The sequence below is a fragment of the Sciurus carolinensis genome, chromosome 9 (genome assembly GCF_902686445.1).
Source record: "Sciurus carolinensis chromosome 9, mSciCar1.2, whole genome shotgun sequence".
Taxonomy (NCBI): domain Eukaryota; kingdom Metazoa; phylum Chordata; class Mammalia; order Rodentia; family Sciuridae; genus Sciurus; species Sciurus carolinensis.
Genome location: NC_062221.1, coordinates 71,803,162 through 71,827,388, shown reverse-complemented (window position 1 = coordinate 71,827,388; position 24,227 = coordinate 71,803,162). Strand labels below are relative to the sequence as shown.

The 24,227-nt window shown below is 39.2% G+C and overlaps 1 protein-coding gene and 1 pseudogene across 1 annotated transcript in view; both read right to left on the bottom strand.

The window, feature by feature from the left end:
• Positions 1–24,227, bottom strand: part of Polq (DNA polymerase theta) — a 162,029-nt gene that overhangs the window by 51,106 nt on the left and 86,696 nt on the right.
• On the bottom strand, positions 15,834–16,298 carry LOC124992405 (60S ribosomal protein L29-like; annotated as a pseudogene).

Sequence of the window (24,227 nt, the reverse complement as noted above, 5' to 3'; positions counted from 1 at the left end):
GCATTTTCATTATAATGTGCCTTGGTGTGGATCTGTTGTGATTTTGTGCATTTGGTGTTCTGTAAGCCTCTTGTATTTGATTTTCCATTTCATTCTTGAGGTTTGGGAAATTTTCTGATATTATTTCATTGAATAGGTTGTTCATTCCTTTGGTTTGTATCTCTGTGCCTTCCTCAATCCCAATAATTCTTAAATTTGTTCTTTTCATGATGTCCCATAGTTCTTGAGATTCTGTTCATGATTTCTCACCATCTTCTCTGTTTTTATTTGGTTTATTGTTCATTCAATTCAAGGATTTCCGTTTGGTTGTTTTTGAGAATCTCTATCTTTGTTGAAATGATCTTTTGCTTCCTGCAGTTGCTCTTTCAACTGATTGGTATTATCATCCATTGCCTGCATTTGCTCTCTTATCTCATCCTTTGCTTCGCGAATCATCTTAATCATGTATAATCTGAAGTCCTTTTCTGGCATTTCTTCTAACATACTGTCATTGGATTCTATTAATATAGAATCTAGATTTGTTTGGATCATTTTCTTCCCTTGTTTTTTCATGTTGTTCATGTATCTTCCCCTATAGCAGTGCAGATCTGGGGTATTACAGATTTCTCCCTATAGGCTTATAGTGGCCCTATAGGATTCCAAAAGCTTTTCTTTAAGGGGAGATCAATATTAGCAGTGCCCAATTCAGACACTATGCAATCCTAGACCAAATAGCCCCTATGAGGACAATAACAAAATTGTCATGATAAACAGAATGAGTTCAAATATTATCTTCAGTAAAACAAACAGATTTGCAATAAGGTCTACAGTTTCTGATAGAGCACAAAGAGGATGCAAAGGGATGCAGAATGTAGCTGTTAATGGGATAAGAAAAGAATATACAGAAGTTCTACATAATAGGGTGAGAGTGTAATCAAAAGAAATTGGATATTAGCATGCAAAAAAGGGAGAGAGAAACTCTGAAGGAACAGGTAAACAAAAGGAAAAGGGAGCAAGAAAAGTAAAGAAATAAAAACTTAAAATTTTTCAATAAGGTGAAAAAGAATATCTACAGTATAATAGTCATATAGTAATGAAACCTTCCAGTCTTCAGTAGCCTGATGCATGAGAGGTACCTGACATTGAGCTTCAAGTCTCCACCAGGTGTCTCAGGATGGGATTTGCCCCACCTAAAGATCGGAACTATGTCTTCCAGGATTATCCATGATGGCCACTCTGGCTTCCAAATGTGTTGGCAAATAGTGAGCTGCAGCTCAGGGTATGGACATGGTCAACTGGAGGTCCTGGAGACAGGGTGTGGTTGGTCAGGTGGGGTCCTGGAGTTCGGGTGTGTTTGGTGTGGTTGGGGGATCCTGGAGGCTGGGTGCAGTTGGTCTGGGGTCCTGGTGATAGGGCGCAGTCAGTTTGTCTGGGGGTCCTGGTGGCAGTGAGCAGTCAGTCGATGTGAGGGTCCCAGAGGCAGGGAGTGATCGGTCGGGCTGAGGGATCCTGGAGACGGGGCTCGGTCAGACCGGCCAGGGGTTCCATGGGGCCTGGCTATTGTCTCAAAATGTCGGCAGCCATGTGTAATCAAACCTGCAGGTACTGTGACAGTGAACTTCCAGGCAACAGCAGGCAGCTGGTGCTCCACTGGCAGTCGGGGATCAGTTTGCTGACTGTTGTCAGACGATTGGGAGGTGAACCTTGTGAGTTGGGTGATGGATAGGTGTAAGGCAGATGATGGACAGGCGAGAGGCAGGCAAATGGCAGATGATAGGTGGATGATAATGAGCAATCTGCACTCAAAAAAGGCGTCGATATGCTGGCAGACTGCACGTGGTCACAGCAGACAAATGGGGTAAACAGTAGGGGATCAGTAAGCAGCAAAAACTGCCTCACCAAGAAAGAGATATCCTCTGCTTGAAACTGGAGTTACGGAGCGACAAGGAATGCAGACTCCCTCTAGTCCGCCATCTTGGATCTCCCCTCATGCTGTTTTTTGAGGGTTAGAGTTTTTGGTGTGTATATTTTGGATTAAGTTTCTATTGTCTCTTTCACAATTCTGTTTTCCTTTGCTAATATCTCTCTCATTTTTCTTGCTACAGCCAAACTCTATTTCTCTCTTTCTCCCTTTAATTCTTTCACCACATTTTGTTGTACTCCCCACTTACAAACACATCCTACATCGTCTCTGCATTTGACCTGTACACCTCTTGAATCTACAAATCCTGTTGTACCATGCCATCATTTCTTCTGTCCTCTTAAAGAATTCTTATCTTTAACTAGATACTTATACATATTCATATATCCTTAGTTTTTCTCATTTCTACCATTTTATTTGAAGGCAGTTATTTTTCATAGATCAATATTTTGAGGACTAAGGTGTTTGATATTTAGTATATATCAATTACATTCTTACAATCTTTTATTACATTTTTGTATTTTATTACATTTTATAGTTTTTATTTATTTTATATTGTTTAATTTTAATTATAATTTTTACTTTTCTACACAGAGCCAGCCACAAGTGCCCGAGCCAATGGAGAGCTTCGACCCGCAAGCAGCCTCTGGGATCAGGGCAGAACAGCCAGAGACTTCTCCAGGTGGCCCTGCCCCCTCCGACTGCAGGCTCTTTCCACGGGGCAATCCAAGATGGTGGACTAGAGGGTGACTGCATCTCCAGTCACTCCAGAACCTGGGATTCAAGAAGGGGAGGCATTGAGAGATTCAGACTAAAATAGAGCCACGGGTGAGTATTGCCCACCATGTAAAGCTCGGCCTGGGCAGCAGGCCTGGATAGAGGTGGCTTATCGGAGCAGGGCAGGGCAGCTAGAGTCTTCCCCAGGCAGCCCTGCGTACTCCAGCAGTGGGCCCCTCCCACATGGCCAGGTTCTCCAGCTTCTCGGAGCAGGCCCCCCAGTGAGAACCTTTCTGATCAGAACCAGCTCCAAGTCCCGGAGCCAGCACGGCGAGCTCCAGCCCGCAAGCAGTTTCAGGGACCAGGACAGGGCAGCCAGGGACTTCCCCAAGCAGCCCGGCCCCCTCCGGCGGGAGGCGCCTTTCAAGGCTAGCTTCTCGGAGCAGACCACCCAGTGAGAGCCTTTCTACACAGAGCCAGCCACAAGTCCCCGAGCCAATGGAGAGCTTTGACCCGCAAGCAGCCTCTGGGATCAGGGCAGGGCAGCCAGAGAATTCTCCAGGCGGCCCTGCCCCCTCCGGCCGCAGGCTATTTCCACAGGGTGATCCAAGATGGCAGACTAGAGGGTGACTGCATCTCCAGTTGCTCCAGAACCCAGGACTCAAGAAGGGGAGGCATTGAGAGACTCGGACTAAAACAGAGCCACGGGGTGAGTCTCCCCCACCGGGTTAAGCTCGGCCTGGGTGGCAGGCACGGATAGGGGCAGCTTATCAGAGCAGGGCAGGGCAGCTAGAGTTTTCCACAGCTAGCCATGCACACTCCGGCGGTGGGCTAATCCCACACGGGCAGCTGCACAGTGCAGGCCCCCCAGTGAAAGCCTTTCCGCACAGAGCCAGCTCCAAGCCCTGGAACCAGTAGTGGACTAGGGGCAGCTTTCTTCGGAAGCAATGCATTATCAAATTCCTCCAAGACTTCAGGCTCCTGAAGGCTGGGAGGTGATACATTGGAAATCTACCGGGACACTATAAGCCAGTAGAGGAAATCTGCAATATCTCAGGGTCCCACTGACAACTCACCAATATGAGAAAACAAGGGAAGAAAGTGTCACAAACAAACCTAGATACTATATCAATAAAACCCAATGAGAGCACAGCAGAAGAAATGTCAGAAAGGGAGTTCAGAATGTACATAATTAAAACAATCAGGGAAGCAAATGAGGAGATGAAAGAGCAAATGCAGGCATTGAAGAAGGAGATGAAAGAGCAAATGCAGGCATTAAATGATTGCACCAATCAACAGTTAAAAGATCAAATACGGGAAGCAAGAAATCATTTCAATAAAGAGTTAGAGATACTGAAAAAAAAAAAAAACAAACAGAAATCCTTGAAATGAAGGAAACAATAAACCAAGTTAAAAACTCCATAGAAAGCATAACCAATAGGATAGAACACCTGGAAGACAGAATCTCAGACATTGAACACAAAATATTTAATCTTGAAAACAAAGTTGGCCAAACAGAGAAGATGGTAAGAAATCATGAACAGAATCTACAAGAATTATGGGATATCAATAAAAGGCCAAATTTAAGAATTATTGGGATTGAGGAAGGCTTAGAGAAACAAACCAAAGGAATGAACAATCTATTCAATGAAATAATATCAGAAAATTTCCCAAATCTGAAGAACGAAATGGAAAACCAAGTACAAGAGGCTTATAGAACTCCAAACATATAAAATTACAACAAACACACACCAAGGCACATTATTATGAAAATATCTAACATACAAAATAAAGACAGAATTTTAAAGGACGCAAGAGAAAAGAATCAAATTACATTCAGAGGGAAACCAATAAGAATATCAGCAGATTTTTCAGTCCAGACCCTAAAAGCTAGAAGGGCCTGGAACAACATTTACCAAGCCCTGAAAGAAAATGGATGCCAACCAAGAATCTTATACCCAGCAAATTTACTTTCAGATTTGACGACGAAATAAGATCCTTCTATGATAAACAAAAGCTAAAGGACTTTATAAAAAGAAAGCCGGCATTACATAACATTCCCAGCAAAATATTCCATGAGGAAGAGATGAAAAACAACGATGCAAATCAGCAACGGGAGGAACTAGCCTAAAGGAATAGCCAAATAAAGGAGAAACCAAATCATGTCAAAAAACAAAAATGAGTCAAATGACTAGGAATACAAATCATATCAAAATAATAACCCTGAATGCTAATGGCCTGAACTCATCAATCAAAAGACATTGACTGGCAGATTGGATTAAAAAGAAAAATCCAACAATATGCTGCCTGCAAGAGACTCATCTCATAGAAAGAGGTACCCATAGACTAAAGGTGAAAGGACGGGAAAAAACATACCATGCACATGGACACAGCAAAAAAGCTGGAGTATCCATCCTCATTTCAGATAATGTGGACTTCAAGCCAAAACTAGTCAGAAGGGATAAAGAAGGACATTGCATGCTACTTAAGGGAAGCATAAATCAGCAAGACATAACAATCATAAATATCTATGCCCCGAACAGTGGCTCATTCACGTACGTCAAACAAATCCTTCTCAATTCCAGAAATCAAATAGACCACAACACAATAATACTAGGCGATTTTAACACACCTCTCTCACCACTGGATAGATCTTCCAAACAAAAATTGAATAAAGAAACCATAGATCTCAAGAGTACAATCAACAATTTAGACTTAACAGACATATATAGAATATACCATCCAACAAAGAATGAATACACTTTCTTCTCAGCAGCACATGGATCCTTCTCTAAAATAGGCCATATTTTATGCCACAAAGCTACTGTTAGCAAATACAAGAAGATAGAGATACTACCTTGTACTCTATCAGATCATAATGGATTGAAATTAGAAATAAATGACAGAATAAAAAACAGAAACTTCTCCAATACCTGGAGACTAAATAATACACTATTATATGATGAATGGATAACAGAAGACATCAGGAGGGAAATAAAAAAATTCTTAGAAGTAAATGAGAACAAAGACACATCATATCAAAATCTCTGGGACACTATGAAAGCAGTACTCAGAGGAAGATTTATTTCATGGGGTATATTCAACAAAAGAAGTAGAAATCAACAAATAAATGACTTAACACTACAGTTCAAAGCCCTAGAAAAAAGAAGAACAGACCAACACCAAAAGTAGTAGAAGACAGGAAAAAGTTAAAATCAGAGCCGAAATCAAGGAAATTGAAACAAAAGAAACAATCGGAAAAATTAACAAAATAAATAGTTGGTTCTTTGAAAAAATAAACAAAATTGATAAACCCTTAGCCACACTAACAAAGAGAAAGAGGGAGAAAACTCAAATTACTAAAATTCGGAATAAACAGGAAATATCACAACAGACACGAGTGAAGTACAAAACATAATTAGAAGCTATTTTGAAAATCTATACTCCAACAAAACAGAAAACCTCGAAGACATCAACAAATTTCTAGAGACATATGAATTACCTAAATTGAACGAGGAGGACATACACAACTTAAATAAATCAATTTCAAGCAATGAAATAGAAGAGGTCATCAAAAGCCTACCAACAAAGAAAAGTCCAGGACCTGATGGGTTCTCAGCTGAGTTCTACAAAACCTTTAAAGAAGAGCTCATTCCAATACTCCTCAAAGTATTCCATGAAATAGAAGAGGAGGGAACCCTCCCAAACTCGTTCTATGAAGCCAATATCACCCTGATTCCTAAACCAGACAGAGACACATCGAGGAAAGAAAATTTCAGACCAATATCCTTAATGAACATCGACGCAAAAATTCTCAACAAAATTTTAGCAAATCGCATACAAAAATATATTAAAAAGATAGTGCACCACGATCAAGTGGGTTTTATCCCAGGGATGCAAGGTTGGTTCAACATCAGGAAATCAATAAATGTCATTCACCATATCAACAGACTTAAAGTTAAGAATCACATGATTATTTCAATAGATGCAGAAAAAGCATTCCATAAAATACAGCATCCCTTCATGCTCAAAACACTAGAAAAAATTGGGGTAGTGGGAACATTCCTTAACATTATAAAGGCCATCTACACTAAGCCCATGGCCAATATCATTCTAAATGGTGAAAAACTGAAAGCATTCCCCCTAAAAACTGGAACAAGGCAGGGATGCCCTCTTTCACCACTTCTATTCAATATCATCCTTGAGATTCTAGCCGGAGCAATTAGACAGACCAAAGAAATTAAAGGGATACGAATTGGAAAAGAAGAACTCAAACTATCCCTGTTCGCTGATGACATGATTATATATTTAGAGGAACCTGGAAATTCCACCAGGAAACTTTTAGAACTCATAAGTGAATTCAGTAAAGTAGCAGGTTACAAGATCAATGCTCACAAATCCAATGCATTTTTATACATAAGTGATGAATCTTCAGAACGAGAAATTAGAAAAATACCCCATTCACGATAGCATCAAATAAAAAAATAAAATACTTGGGAATCAATCTCACAAAAGAGGTGAAAGACCTCTGCAATGAGAACTATAGAACACTAAAGAAAGAAATTAAAGAAAACCTTAGAAGATGGAAAGATCTCCCATGTTCTTGAATAGGCAGAATTAATATTGCCAAAATGGCCATACTACCAAAAGTGCTATATAGATTCAATGCAATTCCAATTAAAATCCCAATGATGTACCTTGCAGAAGTAGAGCAAGCAATTATGAAATTCATCTGGAAGAATTAAAAACCCAGAATATCTAAAGCAATCCTCAGTAGAAAGAGCAAAGCAGGGGGTATCGCAATACCAGATCTTCAACTCTACTACAAAGCAATAGTAACAAAACGGCATGGTATTGGTACCAAAATAGACAGGTAGATTAATGGTACAGAATAGAGGACATGGACACAAACCCAAATAAATACAATTTTCTCATACTGGACAAAGGGGCCAAAAATATGCAATGGAGAAAAGATAGCCTCTTCAACAAATGGTGCTGGGAAAACTGGAAATCCATATGCAACAGAGTGAAAGTAAACCCCTATCTCTGACCCTGCACAAAAATCAACTCACAATGGATCAAGGACCTTGTAATCAGACCAGAGAACCTGCATCTTATAGAATAAAAAGTAGGTCCAAATTTCAACTTGTTGGCTTAGGATCAGACTTCCTTAACAGGACTCCCATAGCACAAGAAATAAAAGCAAGAATCAACAACTGGAATAGATTCAAACTAAATAGCTTTCTCTCAGCAAAGGAAACTCTCAGTAATGTGAAGAGAGAGCCTACAGAGTGGGAGAATATCTTTGCCACTCATACTTCAGATAGAGCGCGAATTTCCAGAATCTATAAAGAACTCAAAGAACTCTACACCAAGAATACAAATAATCCAATCAACAAATGGGCTAAGGAAATGAACAGACACTTCACAGAAGATGTACAAGCAATCAACAGATATATGAAAAAATGTTCAACATCTCTAGTAATAAGAGAAATGCAAATCAAAACTACCCTAAGATTTCATCTCACCCCAATTAGAATGGCGATTATCAAGAACACAAGCAACAATAGGTGTTGGCGAGGATGTGGGGAGAAAGATACACTCGTACATTGCTGGTGGGGTTGCAAATTAGTGCAGCCACTCTGGAAAGCAGTATGGATATTCCTCAGAAAGCTTGGAATGGAACCACCATTTGATCCAGCTATCCCACTCCTTGGCCTATACCCAAAGGACTTAAAATCAGCATACTACAGAGATACAGCCACATCAATGTTCATTGCTGCTCAATTCACCATAGTCAGATTGTGGAACCAACCTAGATGTCCTTCAATTGATGAATGGATAAAGAAACTGTGGTATATATATACAATGGAATATTACTCAGCTATAAAGAATAATAAAATTATGGCATTTGCAGGCAAATGGATGAAATTGGAGACTATCATGTTAAGTGAGATAAGCCAATCCCAAAAAACTAAAGGACGAATGATCTCGCTGATAAGCGGATGAGGAAATATAATGGGGGGTGGGAGGGGCTAGCGTTAGGGTTAGGGTTAGGGATAAAGAAGGTGGTAAGAATGGAGGAAAGAAGGACTGTATAGAGGGAAAAGAGGGGTGGGAGGGGTGGGGGGGTAGGGAAAAATAATGAATCAAACATCATTGCCCTATGTAAATTTATGATTACACAAATGGTATGCCTTGACTCCATGTACAAATAGAGAAACAACATGTATCCCATTTGTATACAATAAAAAATATTTTTATTTTATACATTTTTCCTCTCACTTATCAGTTTCCCTCAACCCTTTTTCTCTCTTTTCCTCTGCTAACAGCCAATCTCTATTGATCTCTCTTTCACTCTTTAATTTTTTTACTTCTATATTCTCTCCTCCTCTCTCATAATCATCACATCCTACATCATTGTTGTTCTATCCCTGGTCACCACTTGAATTTGTAAACGCTTTTGTAAACTTACTTTTATTACATTGGGCAATAACTGATCATATCATTTCTGGTTATTGTGACAATAAACATTATAGATTTCACAGCAAGAGCTATTTGGTCTAATGCTGCAAATTGTTTACATCAGTTGTTGTGGTTATCTGACTCCCCATAAACTGTGAGATACTGGAAACCTTCAGGGATGCTGTAAGTCCACAAGGTAGAAACTCTACTGCCTCAAAACCAACTGTTAGATCAACAGATACGCAAACAACATGAAAAACCCAGGGAACAAGTCACCCAAACAAACAAAAATATTTCACAAAACAGAATCCATGACACCACAGTGGAAGAAATGGCAGAGAATGTTCCTAGTTAAACTGACCTGAGAGGGAAATGATATACGGTAGAAAATACAAGAATCAAAAGATCACTTCAATAAAGAAACAGAGATTCTGGGTGAGAAAAGAAAACATAAGCAGATATCTTTAAAATGAAGGAATGTATAAACAAAATCGAAAATTCACTGGAAAGTATTACCAACAGACCAGACCACTTAGAAGATACAGTTTCAAGCAATGAATACAAAACATATAATCTTGAAAATAAAGTTGACCATGGAGAAAAGATGTTAGAAGAACATGAATTGAACTTCCAAGAAATATGGGAAAACATGAAAAGACCAAACTTAGGATTTATTGGGATAGAAGGTTCAGAGATACAAACAAAAGGAATACATAATCTTTTCAGTGAAATAATACCAGAAAATTTCCTAAACCTTAAGAATGAAATGGAAAATCAAATACAGAAAGCATACAGAACCTCTAATATATAAAATTACAACAGACCTACACCAAGGCACATTATTATGAAAACAACAAAGATACAGAATAAAGATAGAATTCTAAACACTTCCAAAGAAAAACGACAAGTCATAGTTAGAGGGAAACCAATTCTAATCTCAGCTGATTTCACAACCCAGACCATCAAAGCTAGGAGGACTTGGAATAATATAGGCCCTGAGAGAAAATGGATGTCAAGCAAGACTACAATATGCTGCAAAATTAAGAAAATAAAAACCTTCCATGATAAACAAAAATTTTTAAAACTCACAACTAGAATGCCTGCACTACAAAACATTTTTGATAAAATATTTCATGAAGAGGAAATGAAAAACAAAACTGAAAAGGAGCAAAGGGAGGAACTACACTAGAAGACTAGTTAATCAAAGGATAAACTAATTCAAATTAAAAATCAAAAATAATTCAGTTAGCCAAAAAATAATTCAATTAGCCATGAAAAATCAAAAGCAGAAGAATTGGTAAGAAAGAAGCAAAAGATCTCTCTTTACAGAAGAAATGTTAATATATCTGAAAAAAAAAAAAAAACAGAATCAGTGATAAAAAGTAACCCAAACAGTAAAGGAATTCAGAAAGTAGCAGGACAAGAAATTCACAAAAATCAATAACCTTCATATCTCAACTGATAATCATGTATATGATATAGGAGAAACACCAACTAAAATATCAATAAATATTAAATAGGAATAAATTTAACAAGAAATGCACAAAATCTACAAGGGAAACTTAAAAAAAAATCCTGAAAAACATAAAGACTAAATCAAATGCAAAGATATAACCAATCTTTGGATACGTTGACTCAACATTATAGAGATATTAGTTCTCCATAAGTTTGTTGGGACTAATAACATGTTAACTAACTCAGGCTGACTCCTTACTCCCTGGCGAGTGAGCAAGATCAAGGCTCAAAGGCGGTTTCAAAGGTTCATGACGATAAATAAACCGGACCACTGTCAGGGATTGGTTAACGACAGTTCCGCGAACGTGATCAGCTTGTGCTTGCCATATAGTTCAATGGGACTCTTGCCTGTGTGAACCCTCCTGCCTTGCTGACCTTTAAGCTGATTGGTTCCCGCCTAGACCCCACCCTACATAAAAGCTGTGGGATTTCCTCAATAAACGAGTTCCTGCTGTGACGGGTCTCCCTGATGCGTCTGATTGTCCTCCGCCTGGATGGCTGGGAGCGGGCGATCAGTCGGCCCTACCTATCCTGATCTGACCTTGTTGGGGAGTGTCCCCTTCCCTTGTCGCTGGTCAAGAAGGGCAAGGGGGCTTAAGACCCCCATAAAAGTTAAATTTTAATTGATCTCAAACAATCATACCACTAAAGCAATATACAGAGTGAATGCAATCCCCATTAAAATACTAATAACATTCTTCACAGAACTAGAAAAAACAGTTCTTAAATTCATTTGGAAGAGTAAGACACCCAGAGCAGCCAAGGCAATACTGTGCAAGAAGAGCAATGCAGCAGGAATCACAGTATCTGATCTCAAATTATAAGAGAGGGATAATAACAAAAACAGCATGGTACTGGCATTAAAACAGGCAGAAGACCAATGGAACAAAATAGAAGACACAGAGAAAACCCACACACTTACAGTCATCTAATACTTGGCAATGGTGCCAAAAATATTTGTTGGAAAAAAGAAAGCATTTTTAAAAATGATTCTGGGAGAACTGGATAGCCACATATAGAAGAATGAAATAGATCTCTATATTTCAACCTGCACACACACACAAAAAATAGGGTCAACACTCTATCTTACTGGTAGAGAAAGAGAGCCCAGGAATCCCTGTCATTCCCTTCCACAGAGAAAGCCACACAAAATGCACAAAAGGAATTCCTCTGCTATTTGGCCTTCCTTCCTCCAGGATTTCTGAACATCTGCTGTGACTGCCACCCTACAAGCCTAAAGTTGACCAGCTACCTCTGAGCTTCCTCCTTGGGTACACTCTTCCATGACCCTCATTACACCTCTCCACTTCCCAGAATCTCCTGCACATTGCTAGCTTTCAGGCAGCAAGTAGACAGTCTTGTCCCTAGGACCAGGTTGGATAAAAAAATCTTCCATTTCCTGGCTGCAAACAGAGGGCCCCTGCGTCAATCTGGGAAGTGACTTTACTATAGAGGAATTTACCACCCCCAACTTTTTGTTTAGAAAATATTCAAAGATTTTTTTTCTTTTTAAAAAAACTTCTACACTTTTCCTCAACTGGGACCTTCATGAAAATGTGGAACAATCAATATGACAAATGTCACATAATTTTTTTAAAGTTATATATGTCTAAACACTAAGGGAAAGAATATGTCAGATCAGCTCTGGGAGTCCCAGCCCTATGGACATGCCAGAGTTGGAAGATGCCAAAAGCTTCCCATTCTGACTGATGACCTGAGGGTTTCTTACTCTCTAATATGCATGTACTTTGCTTGGCAAAATTCAGTCTGAATAGAATCCAAAAGTAAAAGCAATTTCACATGGGTGTACTTTGCATCCATAAGGCATTTGACATCTGCACTCCAAAATCCCATGTGCTCTCTCTGCTTGACATCAGCAGCAACCAAAAGTAGATATGGAGTAGACAGGCTGTACCGCATGCGGTGAAGCACACAACCACAGCTGCAGGCAGACCCAACCTTGACCTTTGGCCCACCTCTCACTTCCCTACACGTAAAGTTACGGAAATAAAATCATACAACACTTTGATGTTTCCAAGACCTTTCTAGATGTGTCCTTGCCAACAGCTGCCACCCTCTCCACAATCCTCAGGGAGGGGCCTGAAGACTGGAAAAGGGATTCTTTCTGGCCAAAGCAATGAGCTCACCCAGACCCAAGTCTATAGAAACTCAAAGGGAGAATCTCCATCAACACTAGGTCAAAGGAAGCAAGTCCCCGGCAATGAGTCCCCATCTATACTGGTTTAAGGCGCTCAAGTATCTACACTGAACTGGAGAAGGGGGCACAATAGTCCAGGTCTTGGACGAGATGGCTGCTGGGTTCTTGCCTTTGCCTGTCTTCTTCTTTGTTTTCTTTTTGTTTGTTTGCTTGTTTGTTTTCTATTCTATCTTTTCTATCTTGGGAGTATCAATTTTTTATGCAATTTTTGAACAACAGAAATTTATTAAGAACTATCTGTGCTCTCCCAGAAGCACGAGATGAAGGGCAGAGAGGAGAAGAGAGTAGGGCAGGGGGAAGTGTCCCAGGGAAAAGAGTCTCTGATGTCTGTGGCAGGTCAGGACAGAGGAGAGTCCTGGTAGATCCAGACTCACTCTTGGCTGGAATCCACATGGTGAAGCCCAAGCTAGTTGGCACACCTCATTGCGGAAGCTGTTTGAGTCCACTCCTGATTGATGCCTGCTCTATGACGTTGGGATGCTCAGAGCTTGGAGTCTTCTGGCTGTCCATTGGTCTACCTGTCTCATGTGTGCACATTCACTGGAGACACTATTTAGGAACTGAGGGTATCTGTGACCTCCTTCCATTAGAGCAGCCACTCTCCTTCTGAAGGAGGGCCCACGGAAGTCCAGCAGGCAGCAGCACAGTTGTTGAATGCAGGTGGCGATCCTCCTAGTGACCCACTTCCAGCCCCTGCTGCTGTCAAGGGACTTTCCTGAGGAGGTACTCTGGGAGGATGAGCTGTGGCCTTCTGCAACCCACCTACTGAGGATCATCAGGCCTGTGGGCACAGGGTCAGGCTGGGAGACCAGGCTGGGCAGGGGTGTGTCCACATGGAAACAGCAGAGAGGAATGGCAGGAACACTGACACTTGTATCACCCTTTTGCACCAATTGCTTGACCTCCTGAGGCTGCTGCTGCTCATAGGCCAAGGGAAGGACAGGCTTACTGGCACACATGTTGGTGTGGATAATGGAAGGATCCCTGGGACCTGGGCAAGACCCAACCACCCGACTTTGCACAGGCTTCACATGGAGCACGCAGCTGGCACCCTGGGTTCTCTGGTGCCAGAGGATGAGGTAAGTGGCCAGTCTCATCAAATTTCCTAATTTTCAGGGACACCCAGGCATTGTAGGGGTCATAAGCCATGTCAAACATGAAGGTCATGATGGCGGGGTCAAGGTGCTTGGGGAATGGCTTGCTGGAATGACTGGGTGAAGAGTCCTCCCCCTGGCTCAGTCACGGGTGCCCCATTACCTGCTCTAGGGTCGGCCTCTGCATGGGGTCTATCGTCAACATTTGCTGGATAAGGATCTGTGCATCCTCAGGGAGGTGCGAGGGAATGTCAGAGCTTGCCTGTCTGATCAGCTTCTGCATTGCATGGCAGTGCTTGCCTTAAATGGGTGTCTCCCTGTGAGCATAAAATAGAGAGTGACACCTAGGCTCCAGACCTCCATCAGGGGACCATCATATTCTTGCAACTGGATGATTTCAGGGGCATGGTACAGGAGAGTACCCCACACCTGCTCAGCTTCAGGAGTGAACCTGGCACTCAGGCCAAAGTCAATGAGTTTGACGTTGATGCCCCTGGCATCCACCACTACATGCTCGGGCTTCAGGTCAAGGCACACAATGTCCTTGTCATGGCAGTGCCGCAGGCATGCACAATCTGCCAGAACACTCTGTGGGCCTTCTTCTCCTTCAGGCCATCAGCTGCTAGAATACAACAACCATCTGCATGCTCCATGACCATGTAGATATTCTGGATGGTCTTGATGACCTGGAAGAACTGGATAATGTTTTGGTGTTCCAGGGCCATCAACCTATCTCGTTCAGATAGGACAGGCACGTTCCCCTCCGTCTTTGGCACAACTTTCACTGCCCCCTCTGCCCTGGTGAGGAGATGATGGGATAGTACCACCTGGCAGAAGCCCCCCTGCCCAATGTCCTCAGGACCTTATAATGGTCCATCAGGGCTATCTCATAGCAGGAGGTAGGCCCCTGCAGAACTACACTATTCTGTCTACTCTGGCTGTGCATCCTAAGCCAGAACACCAGCTAAGGATGCCTGCTAAAAAATAAAATAACAAACCCAAACAAAAGACCAAAATCTACAACCAAAAAGCAAAAGACAAAACAAACAAAAAACCAAGAGCAAACTACCACAATCACCAACCACCAAACACACTATCTGGGAGTCTGACAGGTAACCACCAGAAGCTTCCTGTACTTATGGACAAAAACCCAGCCACAGCCACCCTCTCTTATAGCATGTATTTAAGCCCCATCACAGTGGCTCTTTTTGAGGTTAGAGCAAGAAATGACAGTCACACCTAGGCATAAGCCCCAGTGTTCATTTCACTTTGAGGCCTGCAGGATCTTTTTGACTTTCATAGTAAGAATAAGAAAGAACCCTGGAGGCTTTCTGTTTCAGTGGGTTATAGAGACTGATATTTACATGTTTAGAGATCAAAACTTGTAGGATACTTCAGTGGTCTTTTCATTTTGACCCTGAAAATCTTCAATAACTTTTGGTTTTCATACCTACACTCAAAACTATTCAGTTCCTATTTCTTCCAAATAGGATGACTAGTGTCAAAGGGATGGTCACGACACCTTGAGCTTTGTATTAACTCCTACTCAGTTGAGAGGAAAGGAGGGTTCATCAGTTCACATAAGGGCCTTGTAAGTTTTCTCACTAAAAAATCTGGAATGCAAAGAACTGTACATTAATATATTCAAAATGATAAATGACAAAATATATAAGTCAAAAATTCAGAAAACTGAAAAAAGTGTCCTTCTCATATAAGGGAAGAATTAGAGATGTTTCCAGATGCCTCAGTTTCTTCATGTAACTGCCAGAAAATACCTTAGACTAGCTAATTTTTTTCTTTCTTATTTCCCCCATCCCCTCTGGATTTATTTATACAAACAGCATAGGAGAATACCAGTCCCCACAAACAGAGGGGCTCCGGGGTCACACCAGTCCTTCTGTCCTCACATTCACAGAGGTTTTCACTATGGAACCTTTGCAGGGACCTGGGCACCCTTGGGAGCAGGAGCAGGGCCGATGCTGATACTGGAGCTGGAGTTGCAGCCTGGGTCTTGGCTTGGGCTTTGGCCTTTGGCCAGGAGAGCCTGTGCTCCCTGGCCATGTGGGCTGGAACACACTTCCCGTGCTTGAGATGGGCAAGGAAGGCAAGGCAATCAAGCTTGCAGCTGGCACCCTTTGGTATCTTGGACTTAATCTCCTTAGGCTTTACCAGGGCCTTGGCAGCCTCAGCATGTGCACTCATGGCCTTGGCATTGTTTGCCTGCATCTTTTTCGGGCCCTTCTTGTGCTTCTTGGCAAAATGCATATTTCTCAGGAACTTGGGGTCCATCCCCTTAAGAGATTCATCTTTGTAATCGGGGTTCCTTGATGCCATTTCTGTGCCATTTTCGGGATTGGTTGTGCATGGCATGGTTCTTGGATTTGGCCATGTCTGCACTGAAAGTCACTCACTGCTCCCAGAGTGGTTAAGACTGGAAGAGCTGGCTAATTTCTTAACAACAGAAATCAACTTGCCACAATCCTGGAGACTGGAAAGTCCAAGGTCAAAGCACCTTGTTGCTGTATTCTCCATGACAAAAGGTGCAAAAGAGTTGAACTCATTCCCTTAAATTCTTTCTTTTATTTTTTTTCTTTTTCTTTCTTTCTTTTTTTTTTTTTCCTTTTGACCCACTTATAACTGAACATAGGTTCTCAGGCATGTAAGCCTATTACTCTACCACTGAGGTACCATCCCCAGTCCTTTTTATTTTGAGACAGGGTCTCACTAAGTTACTCAGGCTGAGCTTAAACATTGATCCTCTAGCCTCAGTTTCCAGAGTAGAGAGGATTAAATCCTGTTATGGTTTGAATACCTGGTGTCCTCCCCAAAAGCCCTTGTGTTAATACAAGACTATTCAGAAATAAAATGATTGGATCGGGAGAACTTTAACTTACTCAGTTCATCTTAGGTTGAATGTGATGATTGTCTGGTAACTATAGGCAAGTGGGGCATTCCTGGAGGAGGTGGGTTACTAGAGTCATCCCTTTGAAGGGTACTTTGTCCCTCTGACTCTTTCTCTGCTTTTCTATGTCTCTCCCTTGTTGCCCTGAGGTGAGCAGCTTTCCAACAATGGGCCCTTCACCTTGAAGGCCGCCTATGAATGGCCGCCTCACCTTGATCTCAGAGCAATAGTGTCAGCCAACTATGAACTGAGACCTTAGAAACTGTGTTCTCCAGATAAAATTTTCTTCCCCTTAAGTTCTTCTTGTCCCATGTCTTGGCCACAGCAATGAAAAAGCTAATTAAAACACAGCCATATGCCATTGAGCCTAGCTTGACAAAGGTACTTTTGCATGTGTGCTGGGATGAAAGTTGAGCTGGCTCCAGGTCCTGGAGCGTTCCATCCACAGGATTGGAGCCTCATGGCCTAACCACCTGCTCAACACCCACCTCTCAATACTGTTACACTGAAGCTGCAATGTCAACAGGAATTTTGGAGAGACACACACTTTCTAAACCACAGCACCTGATAAACACTAGATGTGCTTTCCCCTAGATGTGCCCTGTATCAGTGGAATCCTTCAGATTGAATGAACATTAGACAGGAACTCAGATCTTGATATGGACATAAAGACCTCTGGTAAAGAAAATTCATAAAAATATTAAAAGTAAGTGCTACCTTTGTTTTCTACAAGATAGAGGAGAACCACATAGCAGAAAACCCAATCTGTGACATCATTAACTGAAGGGGTGGGGTTGGAGAGGTAAGGCAGCTGCATTCTGTACAATCCTAGTGGAGAATCACATCAGAGCGGTATACTCTTCTCATGTTAAATGCAATTCCCAGTGGGAACCACAAAGAAATATCTATAGAACATACCCAAATGATAGGTAGGGGAATTTCAATGTTTCACTATAAACATACTAAATAGGAGAGAAGGTAATCACATAATGACAAAAGTCACACTGAATCAAAGCTTGCCCTGCTCTCCCTATAATAATGCAAACCACACAGAACCATGGACTCTCCCCATCCCTTCTCACCCCAGTTTTGACAAGTACATCATCATAATGCCACATCTGGGAGAGTAGGAAATAGGCCTTATTCCTAGTTGCAGAGTCAGAAGCTAAACATATCTGTTGGGGGAAATAATTTAATCTATACACCCTCTAATTCTATTTCTCTGAGTGTTTATCAAAAGGTGTTGAATTTTGTCATATGATTTTTCTTTATCAATCCATACATTCATATGATCATATGATTTCCTTGACTTGTCAATAAAGAACTTCAGGACTTAAAGAGACATTTTAGGCCTTGAAGAGAGAGCATATGAACTTGGATACTCACGGTGTAATAAAGGCAAAAAAAAAGAAAAATAAAAGACCACAATCAGAATATATAGAATCTCTGGGACAGCATCAAGAGAACAAACCAGAGAATCAGTATTACAGAAAAAAATGTGGAGATATAGACTAAAGGCATTAAGAACATATTCAATGAGGTATAATAAGTTTCCCCATATCTAAAATGATACATACAGGAGGTACATAGGATCCTAAAGCAGAAAAGATTAGAAAAAACCTCTCCAAGACATATCATAATTCAAAATGCCTATCACTGAAAATAATGTAAGAATACTCAAAGCTGCCAGAAAAAAAATGTCAAGTCACATTTAGAGACAAGCCAATAAGGCTCATTTCTTACTTCTCAATTCAAACACAAAATCAAAGAGGGCTTGGATTGAGATATTCCCAACTCTATAAGAAAACAATGGCCAGCCAAGACTCCTAAATCAGCAAAGCTCTCTTTCAATATTGATCAGGAAATAAATATTCCCCATAACAAGGATAAATTAAAGAATTCATAGCCACCAGCCTGTACAACAAAATATACTCAATGTTAAACTACACACAGAGGTACCCAAAAATAAATCTCAAAGCTCCCAAATTGATGAGGATCATGAAATCAGCATCCAATTAAATGAAAATTAAGATAATTTAATATAGTAAACAAATAAAACTAGCAGGCAACCACAAACATATCCATAACAACACTGAATGTAAATGGCCTCAACACCCCAATTAAAAGATATAGATAGCAGAATGGATTTGAAAACAAGATCCCATTGTATGCTATTTGCAACAGACTCATCTTCTTGGCAAAGACATTTATACTCCATGTAAGTGTTATCTCAAAACAAGATAAAAAAGCTATTCTATTAATCTCACAAAGCAGGTTTCAAGCAAAAATTAATTCAAAGAGACAAAGAAGGACACTACATCTTTCTAAAGGAACTACTCCAACAAGAAGATATAATGATAGCAAACATATGTGCCCTAAATGTCAGTGTACCTGATTACATTTAAAAATAGTCCTTCATATTAAATCCCCAATAGACCCCATATGATAATACTGGGTGATTTTAACTCGCTCTTATCACTAATAGGTCATCAAAGCATGGAATCAATAAGTATGGACCAAACCTAAATAATACTATAAATCAAATGGATCTCATAGACAAATACAGAATAACTCATTGCAAAACAACTGAATTTACCTTCTCAGTATCTCATGAAACCTTTTCCAAGATAGACCTTATTCTATGTCAGAATTAAAGTCTTATCAAATACTAAAAAACACATATAATCTGGTACATCCAATTAGATCATAATGGAAGGAGACTAGAAATTAACAGAAAAAATTAATAGAACCCACGTAAACATATGCAGACTGACCAATACCCTTTTAAATGAAGAATGGATCCAAGCAGAAATGGGACATGAAATCAAGATAAAAACAAATATAAACAGAGATTCAACATATCAAAATCTCTGAGACAGTATGAAAGCAATTCTAAGAGGAAAATTTATAGCACTGAGTGCCTACACTAAAAAAAAAAAAAAAAAAAAAATTCCAACAAAATAAACTTATGATTTACCTTAAGACAGTAAAAAGGAAGAACTAATTCTGAAAACCATATGAGACAGGAAGTTATAAAGATCAGAGTCACAATTAATGAAATTGAAAATTTGAAAAGATACTCAGGGTCAGTGCAACAAAGACTTGGTTCCTCAAAAAAGTAAATAAGATTGACAAACTCTTAGCCAAATTAATCAAAAAGAAAGAGAGAAAAGACCCAAACTAACAAAATTAGAGATGAAAAAGGAGCTATCACCACAGATACTTTGAAATTCAGAAGATCATTGGAGATTATTTTGAGAACTTATACTCCAACATGGAAAATCTAGAAGACATTGACAAGATTTTAGACACATATGACCTGAGAAAATTGAACCTGGAAGATAAATAAAACCCAGACAGACCATATCAAGTTATGAAATTGAAACAGTAATTAAACCCTTCCAACAAAAAAGTGTCCACGACCAGATGGATTTTCAGTTAAGTTCTACCAGACCATTTGAAAGGGCTAACACCACTCATTCTCAAATTATTCCATAAAAGTAAAAGGGAGGGAACACTCTCAAATACATTCCATGAAGTGAGTATAACCCAAGTACCAAAACCAGGCAAAGATATATCAAGAAAAGTAAATTTCAGGCCAATATCCCCACTGAACAAATATACATAAATACTTAATAAATACTTTCAAAAACACATTAATAGTACAACATGATCAAATGGGTTTCATGTTAGTGATACAAGGTTGGTTCAACATATGTAAAACAAAACATGTAATTCATCACATTAATAGAATTAAGGTCAAGAATCATATGATCATCTAAATAGATGTAGAAATGGCCTTTGATATAATACAGCACCCATTTACAATAACAACCTGGAGAAACTAGGGATGGAAAAAAATTTACCTCAAAATTATAAAGGCTATCAATGAAAAACCCAAAGTCAACATGATACTAAATAGAGAATAACTGAAATTATCTCCTCTAAAATCAGGAAAAAACGCAAGAATATCCATTGCCACCACTTCTAGTCAACGTTGTTCTTGAAACTGTAGCCAGAGCAATGAGGCAAGAGAAGGAAATTAAAGGGATATGAATAGAAAAAACTCAAATTAACTGTTTACTGATCTTTGATCCTATACCTAGAAGACTTAAAAAAAAAAAAAAAAACAACTCTACTGGGATATTAGAACTGATAAACATATATAGCAAAGTACCAGAATAACTGACTAATTTGTAAGTCAATAGCTTTCCTATACTCCAACAGTGATTCTGTTGAGAAGGAAATCAAAAACCTGTCCCATTCATAACACCCTAAAATGTACTTGAAAATAAATCTAATCAAGGATGTGAAAGATCTCTACCATGAAAATTAGAGAACCCCAAAGAAAAAAATTGAAGAAGACATTAGAAGATGAAAAGCCCTCCCATGTGCTTGATAGAAAAATTTACCATTATAAACAGTTGTATTACCAAAAGCAATATACAGATTCAGAGCAATGCCCATCAAAATACTAAGGACATTTTTCATATGATAAGAAAAAAAAAACTGTACTAAAATTCACGAAGCATTAGAGACCCATAATAGCAAAAGGAATCCTAAGCAAAAGGAGCAATGCTAGAGGAATCATAATATCTGATCTCAAATTATACTACACAGCATAAGTAACAAAAACGGCAATGTATTGGTATCAAAAAAGGCATGAATACCAAGGGAATACAAGTCATAGAGACAAAGACAAATACTTATAGTCATCTGAAATTTGACAAAGGTGCCAAAAATGTATGTTGGAGACAAGGTCTTTTTAATGAATGGTGCTGGAAAAACTGGATGTCCATACAGAGAAGAATAAAATTAGACCCCTCTCACCCATCCTGCACAAAAGTCAAATCAAAGTAGATCAAAGACTTACCAATTAGACCAGAAATATTTCAACTGCTAGAAGAAAACATAAGTCAACATTTTATCATGTTGGTGCTGGTGCTTACTTCCTTAATAATACCTCTCTAAAACTCAAGAATAAAACCAAGAATCAGTAAGTGGGAATCCATCAAATTATAAAGCTTCTTCACAGCAAAAGAAATGATTAAGAGCATGAAGAGAGAGCCTACAAAATGGGAGAAAACCTTTGCCTGCTACTTCTCTGACAGGGGATTAATAACCAGAATATATAAAGAACTCACAAAACTTAACACCAAAAAAACCTAAATAACCAAATCAATAAATGGGAAAAGAACTAAGCAGATATTTCTCAAAAGAAGAAACACAAACGCACAACAAATATATGAAAAAATGTTCAACATGTCTAGCTACCAGAGAAATGTAAATCACAACTACACTAAGATTTCATCTCACTTCAGTTAGAATGGCAGCTCTCAAGACCACAAGCCAAGAATAAATGCCCTCAAGGATGTTGGGGAAAACGTTCCACTTGTACATTCCTGATGGAACTGCTGCCTAGTACAACCAGTCTGGAAAGGAGTATGGAGATTCCTCAAAAAACTAGGAATGGAAACACCATAGGACTCAGCTATCCCACTCCTTGGTATTTATCTTAAACAACTAAAACCATCATCCTATGTGATACAGCCACCTCTATGTTTACAGCAACACAATTCACAAGAGCTAAATTATGGAATCAACTCAGATGCCTGTCAACAGATGAATGGATTAAGAAATTGTGGCATATATACACAATGGAACAAAGTAAAACAAGTGAAATCATGGCCTTTGCTGGTAAATGGATAAAAATGGAGAATATCATGCTAAGTAAATAAGTCAGTCTCAGAAAATCAAGGGTTGAAGGTTTTCTCTCACAAGTTGAAACTACAGTAAAATAAAGAAAAGGAGAGGGAAGGATTGAATATCATAAAGATATGGGGAAGATTAGAAGAAGGAGACTGAGAGGCAGAGTAGAGGTGTGACAAAGGGGAGAAAATGCAGAATGAATTTTTTAAAATAATGTTATGTACATATCTAAATGTACCACAAGGAATTTCACCTTTATATATAAGCAGAAAGAACCAATCAAAACTAAATCAATAAAAGAAAGGAAGACCAGTAGAGTAAAGGAAGGAGAATGGGCAAGGGAAGAGGGAAGGAAAAGCAAGGGGACATGAACCAAAATCAAATTTCATGAATACAAATTTGTTCAGATGAACCTGACCACTATGTATAATTATAATGCTCAAAAAATTAATAAAAATCTATAATTCTAAAATTTTAATTGATCTCAATAAAAATAACATCAAGGCATTCTAAACTTCATGCCAACAAACACATAAGAATTGCCAGAAAAATGTTGAAAAACTTTAAAGGGGAATTTGCCCTATCAAACACTAAAACATAGTGTATACAAAGTCTTTCCAATTAAGAGCATGATACTAGCTCATGGATTGACAAAAAGAACAGGGAATTCAGAAACAGACCTAAGTACATATGAATATTTTGTTGTTAGGAAGGCAGTACTTCCAATCACTGGGACAAAGATAAACTTTTTAATAAGTGGGAAAAAGATAAAAATATCTAGACTTCACACAAAACATCTAGACCATACACAAAATTAAATTCTAAATGCATCTAAAATCTAAATGGAAACTTCAAAAAAAAAGTCATTTTCTCTTGAATTTCAGCATACAGATGTAGGGAAAGGCTTTCAAACTATAGCTCAATTCAGAGACAAAAATTGGAAGACTGATAAAAATAAATTGATAAAATATTTAAATTCTGCCTGTCAAAAACACAATAAAAGTCAAAACACAATAAAAGTCAAAAATAATTGATACATTGTGGGAAAACATTTCAAATGCACATATCAAATAAAGGGCTAAAAATATTGATCACTTTGAAAAAAATTCTTTAAGAGGGAGAAGGAAAAACTCAAATCCAGTGGATATATATGGAAAGATCTAATCAGATAATTTGCAAAGATAGTAAAAGGGTCATGAAACATGTGAAAGGATATTTGCCATTACTCACAATCAGATAAATCCAAATTATAATCACATTGAGATACAATTTCTCACCTGGAGACTGGTGGAAATTAACAACTCTAACAAAACATTGATTTAGTTGTTGAGGCTTTGGGTAATTGGCATTCCAGCGGAACACTGCTGGGGAAAATGCCACTTGGTCCTGACCCTTTTGCAGAGCAATTCTGAATATCTAATAAAGCTACCTGCACACTTACCTTTTGGACTTCCATGTCTAATTATCTATTCTGATGAAGAATTTCCAATGATGTGAAAAATATATATGCGCAAGGTAAATTCATTGCAAATTATTGGTGATGATGAAAATATTGGAGATGATTTGAACACCAGTAGGTTTTGTAGATTTTAATGCACTAAGCACTAAAAGAAAAAGGGGGCCATACCACCAGATACATCCATTTCTACTCAGAAAAGTAACATTAATACAATACTATAAGTATCAGACACTTCATTCAATTTCACC